This window comes from Panicum virgatum, chromosome 5K (assembly GCF_016808335.1).
Source record: "Panicum virgatum strain AP13 chromosome 5K, P.virgatum_v5, whole genome shotgun sequence".
NCBI classification, from domain to species: domain Eukaryota; kingdom Viridiplantae; phylum Streptophyta; class Magnoliopsida; order Poales; family Poaceae; genus Panicum; species Panicum virgatum.
In genome coordinates, this window is record NC_053140.1 from 58,384,808 (window position 1) to 58,390,807 (window position 6,000).

The 6,000-nt window shown below is 49.9% G+C and overlaps 1 long non-coding RNA gene across 1 annotated transcript; it reads right to left on the reverse strand.

Annotated features, from left to right (window-relative positions):
- Positions 1–520: 520 nt before the first annotated feature.
- LOC120710808 lies at positions 521–2,086 on the reverse strand. Its single transcript, XR_005690019.1, has 3 exons — positions 1,138–2,086; positions 991–1,034; positions 521–783 (listed from the first exon to the last, which is right to left on the reverse strand). It is a non-coding gene; the product is annotated as an uncharacterized LOC120710808 (long non-coding RNA).
- Between the last annotated feature and the right edge of the window lie 3,914 nt (positions 2,087–6,000).

Genomic DNA, 6,000 nt, shown 5'->3' on the forward strand with positions numbered 1-6,000 from the left:
CGGCGCCAGCGGCTCCACTGCCTTGGTAATACGCGATCAATAATATCCCCTGGGTCAATGAAACGCCTCAGCTTCTGTCATATCAATGCAGACGTTCACCTACCGCAATAAATGCAATGGTGGGTGAACGTTGGTATGGAAACCCGAACGGCCATGTCTTGCAGACACGTGGCGGCCCCGGACCACCCTGACGCGGGGGGTCGATCTCTTCCCTTAGTGAGGGGTCCGGTTACTATACAGGGGGTCCGGGACTCCATGAGGGGTCCGGGACCCTGCGGGGGTCCGGTCTCCTTGGGAGGTCCGGAGCCCCGGCTGCTTGGGCACGAGTTCCTGCCTCTTCCGAGACACGTGGTGTCTCCGGACCTCTCCCAACTGTGGAACAGTCTGGGCCGCTGCTGGGAGAACAGGACTCTGGACTGCAGGGGTCCGGCTGTTCGGATGTAGTTAAGTATAACTACAAGATCCTTGCCTGACACAGCTAGAGGGGGTACCCCAGTCCTGGGGTACCGACAATGAAAAATACATTAATACCAAGAACTAGAGAATCTTTCATCTACACAGGTAGCTGCAACCAATATGCTCTGACGACATGTTCCCTTGTGATGCTAATGGCAACCAATGCTCCATTGCTAGCTTTTGACGCTCGTATCATATATACATGAATAGTGTGAATTTCAAACAAATGCCAACTTAAACAAAGTAAGCATCCTCTTCAAAATCATCTTCTATGAGATCTGTTGTAACATCACTCACAGGATTGGCAATGGTTGAAGATTTGTAAACCTGTAACAGCAACGCCAACCATAAGCAAACAAGCACCATATAAGTAAACAATCTCTCTGAAACTCCTCAATCACTCTACTTTAGTCAATTAAAATTCAGCAAGAAAAAATAGGGTAAACAAGCACCAAACCAAACTTTATAAAAAGATGCCTCCAGGCATCCAGTATACAAACATTCTGAGGTGGTTAACTGGTAATTGTTACTCACCGGTGGTGCCACAACTTGAACCAGAATCGTCTCAGAAGAAGGAGCTGCAACATTAACAAATAGAGTTTGTTATATTATTTGGATACAAACATAAAACAGTAAATTTGTATACAAGCACCATATATACTAATTATACATATTTCCTACTTGCTGCTCGCAGCCAGTCTTGGAGGCAAATAAGTGCCTCAATTGTGTCCGTGGTTAGCCTGCTCCGAAAGTCACTAATTGAGTCCTTGCTGATGGAGAACCACTAGAGAGCGCTTCCTCAGTTTCTAGAGGGGTAGCCACAGGAGATATCTCCATGATGTGCTCAGCCTACAAGTTAGATGAACAATGGACTTAGAAAATTGCATATTTCGGGAGTGAAAGAGAGTTGGATTATGCATTATTTTCTAACAGGCAATAGACCTCAACATTCTCAATATCACACTAACATGTTCCAGGCTCATTCCTCTAATTGATTCAATTTCGGCACTTTACCTCCTCATCGCAATATCAAACTAGCAAGTTGGACTCTGGAATTTCTTTGAAACTGATAGTAGTAAGAATATGTATGCTCATGGTTTATTTATGATTCTAAAACTTAAAATGTGTGTGTGCATGTGCACCATGTGTGCACCAAACCCACACTAACTTATACTCCACCCCTATTCCAAGCTTTAATTCTACCGTATAGTTCACTCACTACATTAATCCAGGTAGTTTGTCTTTTGTATTCCACTCTATATGATCTTGTCTTTTAGTCCACGGCATAATAATGCAGAATAGGAACAGGGTGTAGCTTGCTAGTTTGTAGAAGTTGCGGCGTGGGTCACTCATTTGATTGTTTTCCATGAAAACAGGCATCATTGGATTAGTAAAAGAAAGGTTGCTAGCTTGTCTTTTTTCTAAAAGAAATAAAAAATAAAGGTTGCATAATTGGTTAGAGAATTATTAACATTGGAATTAGAATAAAGAAGTATGAACATATCATGAGCAATCGGCCAGAAAAGTCATACACCGGTCTTGCTGCTGCTTCGACGGCGGCAAGCAGCGCCACGGCCTGCTCGGCTTGCGCGGGAAGCACAGCAGCAAGAAGGACAAGCTCGGCAAGAGTGGGTAGTAACACCATGTTTTAAGTTTTGGGTATCGGGTAGTTGGACCGACCCACTGAAACCTGCATGGCGAGTTATAGCCAATGGATTGAATCACTGACCAACGGCACTAATGTTCATTCACAGTTTATTACATTAATAAACTTCATTCTGTTACAGTTATTACCTTACATCCCTGTATACAATCAGATACCAATAAACGCTGAAGGAAAAAATTAAAAAAAATTGATACAATACCCCCATGATCGCGCGCGATAGCGCGTGTCATGCACTAGTAAAAGGAAGAAGAAAAGCCGGTACGCTACCGAGGCGCCTACGCCACGGCCGATGAGCCCAGCCCAAATTATTCTAGTCATCGCACAGCCCAAAAGCCCATAAAAACCGGCCCAGCGAGCGCATAACACATGCACGGTATGACGGTAACACGTTCGCTGGCGGCAACGGGAAGAGAACAGCTAAGACGTGTATGATGCACAATCCATTAATTTAATTTATTCTATACTGATTCCGAAGCACTAATTTCGCCGGAATCTTGTGGGAGTTGAAGAAGAAAGAGAGGAGGAGATTCAAATCATCTAGGTAAGCCTTAGCTTTTTCGGATTACTGATGGATTGCAAGATTTCAATCACCCGAGGAGAAGTAAATATGTAATTAAAAAGGTTACTAGCGAATGGTCCTTGTTACCGCATCCACTTGCCACGTCGGCCAGAACATTCAAATAGGACGACATCACAACGTGCCGTACGCCAGCGACTTGCGGCCTCCTTCGGATGAATCGAAGAAGCTCTAGCGACGGACTCGCCGCTGGCCACCGTTCCGGGCCCGGCGCGCATGTGCCTGTAGGCTGCAGCCATGCTCCTAGTCCTCGCCTCCCCTCCGCAACGGGAACGAGATCCTCTTCAGTTATGCTCTTCGACAGCACTATGTAGTCATCGCATCCGCGCCGTCCGCATCAATCCAACGGTGACAAGCTCCCCAAGAGCTCCACCCTTCACGCGCCGGACATCGGCCCAACAACAGCCTAGCCTGTTCAAGGGCGGAGCTAGGTGTAATTGTTGATGTCAACTGACATCGACGAATTGTGGCAAAATTAGTAACAAATCACTGTTCACACTGTTCACCTAAGGAGCTGACACCAGTACGTAGTAGAGCTGGCACCGATGGCTGTGACGTCTGGCTCTGCCCCTGGGCCTGTTCCGCAACCACGGCGGCGCAGCCCCGGCGCTCCCTGTGCTCCTCCGTGAGCTGAGCTCCACCGGGGAGCCGCACGTGGGGCTCCGCTGCAGGCCGGAGCACGTGAAGGAAGGCACGGCCCCCGCCTGCCGGAGCACGCAGAGGAAGGAGCGGCCCCGCCCACAGCGCGCATCCTGCTGTGCGTCGCCATGGCTGTCGCGTTTTCCTGTTCTTGTGAGAGGTGGCAGCAGCGATGCCGGTGCCAGCCAGCCACGCGCGAACTTTGCAGCTAAAGTTCATGGCGGCGACCAATGCCAGCACCCAGTACACACTGTCCAGCCTCGACCGGTTTAGGTTGTCGGGCAGCCACCCCGTGCGCTGACGAACAGCGACGACGGACGCCGTGCTCAAGTACGAGTGTACGACCCCGCGGCGATGAACAGCAGCGACATCACGGTGGCCGTGCTCCACAGCGCCATGTTCTCCGGCAGGTGCAGGCGTGCAGCGCCTCCTCCGCGCTGGTCAGCGCCAGATGCGCCACCAGCCACATCCTGCCTTGGAGCGGTGGCCGGCGGGAGCCCCTGAGGAGCACGGGCGGCGTCCGAGGCACGCGCCGCGGTGGCGTTGAACGCGGAAGATGATGACGGAGCAGAGATGGCCTGGGCTCAGATGGGCCGCTTCATGGGCCATTTTTGTGAGACTGGGAGGCTTAGGATGCACGATCATTGTTGGTTCGCACTCGACGGTGCAGATTGTGATGACTGCAGAGTGCTGTCGGAAAGCACGACTGCAGAGGATCTTGTTCGCCTCGCGACGTGCTCACTAGATGTGGCGGTGGCCGTCGCGAACGTAAGGGGCCCACCCTGTGGCATGGCAATAACCGACTCAACTTGTTCGATGGCATGGCAATAACGACTCTGCCCATCGCTATACTCTGCTATAACTTTTGATAAAAGAGAAAGCTGGAATATCTCTCTTAGCTCTAAAAGACTAAGTCCACTAATATCTGATTATATCGCGCTATAGCCGCAAAATTAACTAAACTATATAATTAGTCTTTATTTATTATTAGTTTAATATTGAACTTTGTCATTTACATAATTCAGTATTTCGTCAATAATGCAAAGAGGGACCTGTCGGTACCCCAGGACTGGGGTACCCCCTCTTGCTGTGTCTAGGCAAGGGCCTTTGTAGTTATCCTTGACTACATCCAAACAGCTGGACCCCTGCGGTCCGAAGTCCTGTTCCCCACGGACGGCGCCAAAATGTCGTGGGGTTTCTAGGGGTACCCACAGCCGGGTGGCGGAGCGCACCCGCCTATTCCCCTGTGAGGGAGTACTCGGGGAAGTACTAGGCGATGGGGCTGAATCTATGCTGAGACAAGGACTCAAGAACACACGATTTAGAGTGGTTCGGGCCGCCGGAGCGTAATACCCTACGTCCACTGGGAGATGTTTTGTTCTTGGTGGTGTGTATGAACCTATCCTCTGCTGGCCTTGGCACTCACCCAGCCTGAGGTCTTCTAGCGGCGCCCCCTCCTTTTATAGATCAAGGGGGAGCGGATACATTGGACGTTGGGCCCCGACAAGTGGGCCCAACGTGCTGTGCAGCATACTGCGCAGAGTACTTAAAAGACAACAGTGGTTACGAATCTTTTCCTCCGATATGCGTACTGCTGCTCTTCTGACCCAGGGGGGTCTTCCCTTGTCCCGTCAGCTAGGTGCCCGTTGGAGTAGCGTAGCTTGCGGCGTGGCCTACTGAGGCTATTATGTAGGCGTCATAATGGGCGAAACCGAGCCGTCGTATCCATCTGCTATGGCAGACTGGCAGGCGTGGCGTGGGCGGCGCCAGCGGCTCCACTACCTTGGTAATACGCGATCAATAGTGTCCCCTGGTCAATGAAACGCCTCGCCTTCTGCTACAACAATGCGGACGTCCATCTACCACAATGAATGCAGCGGTGGGTGAGGCTTAGTAAGCGGCATTGTGCCTGTAGACACGTGTCGGCTCCGGACCGCCCCGAGGCAGGGCGTCGACTTCTTCCCTCAGAGAGGGGTCCGGTCACTATACAGGTGGTTCAGGACCCCATGAGGGGTCCGGGACTCCGCGGGGGTCCGGACTCCTCAGGAGGTCCGGAGCCCCAGCTACTTGCGTTTGAGTGCCTGCCTCTCCCGGGACACGTGGCGTCTCCGGACCTTCCCCAGTCGTGGAACAGTTCCGGATTGTTGTCGGGGGAACAGGACTTCGGACCGCAGGGGTCCAGCTATTTGGATGTAGTCAAGGATAACTACAAAGGCCCTTGCCTAGACACAGCAAGAGGGGGTACCCCAGTCCTGGGGTACCGACAGGACCGAAGCCCAATACGTACTTCGATACATGAAATTTTCTAGATTTCATGTTTATAATAATAATAATAATAATAATTAGATTTCAAGACGTATTTCAAGAATTATGTATGGTGTCGAAGTAGAAATGCATAATTGTGAAAAGCTTCTAGAAGACTAGAGAATATGCATGAACTATGGTTATCATGCTTTATGTTGAAATATGAAACACTCTAGAAATTAGATATTTATATGGTTAGATAAGTACGAGGTAAGTTGTAGAGTTACATATTTTATAAAGAAATGTGTAGAAAATGGACACATGGTAAAATCATATGAGCCATGGAATCCTATAAATAGGAGTGTTCCCCTTCCTTCTTGTCATAACATGGCATAAGAGCTCTCAAGTAGAAGATGAC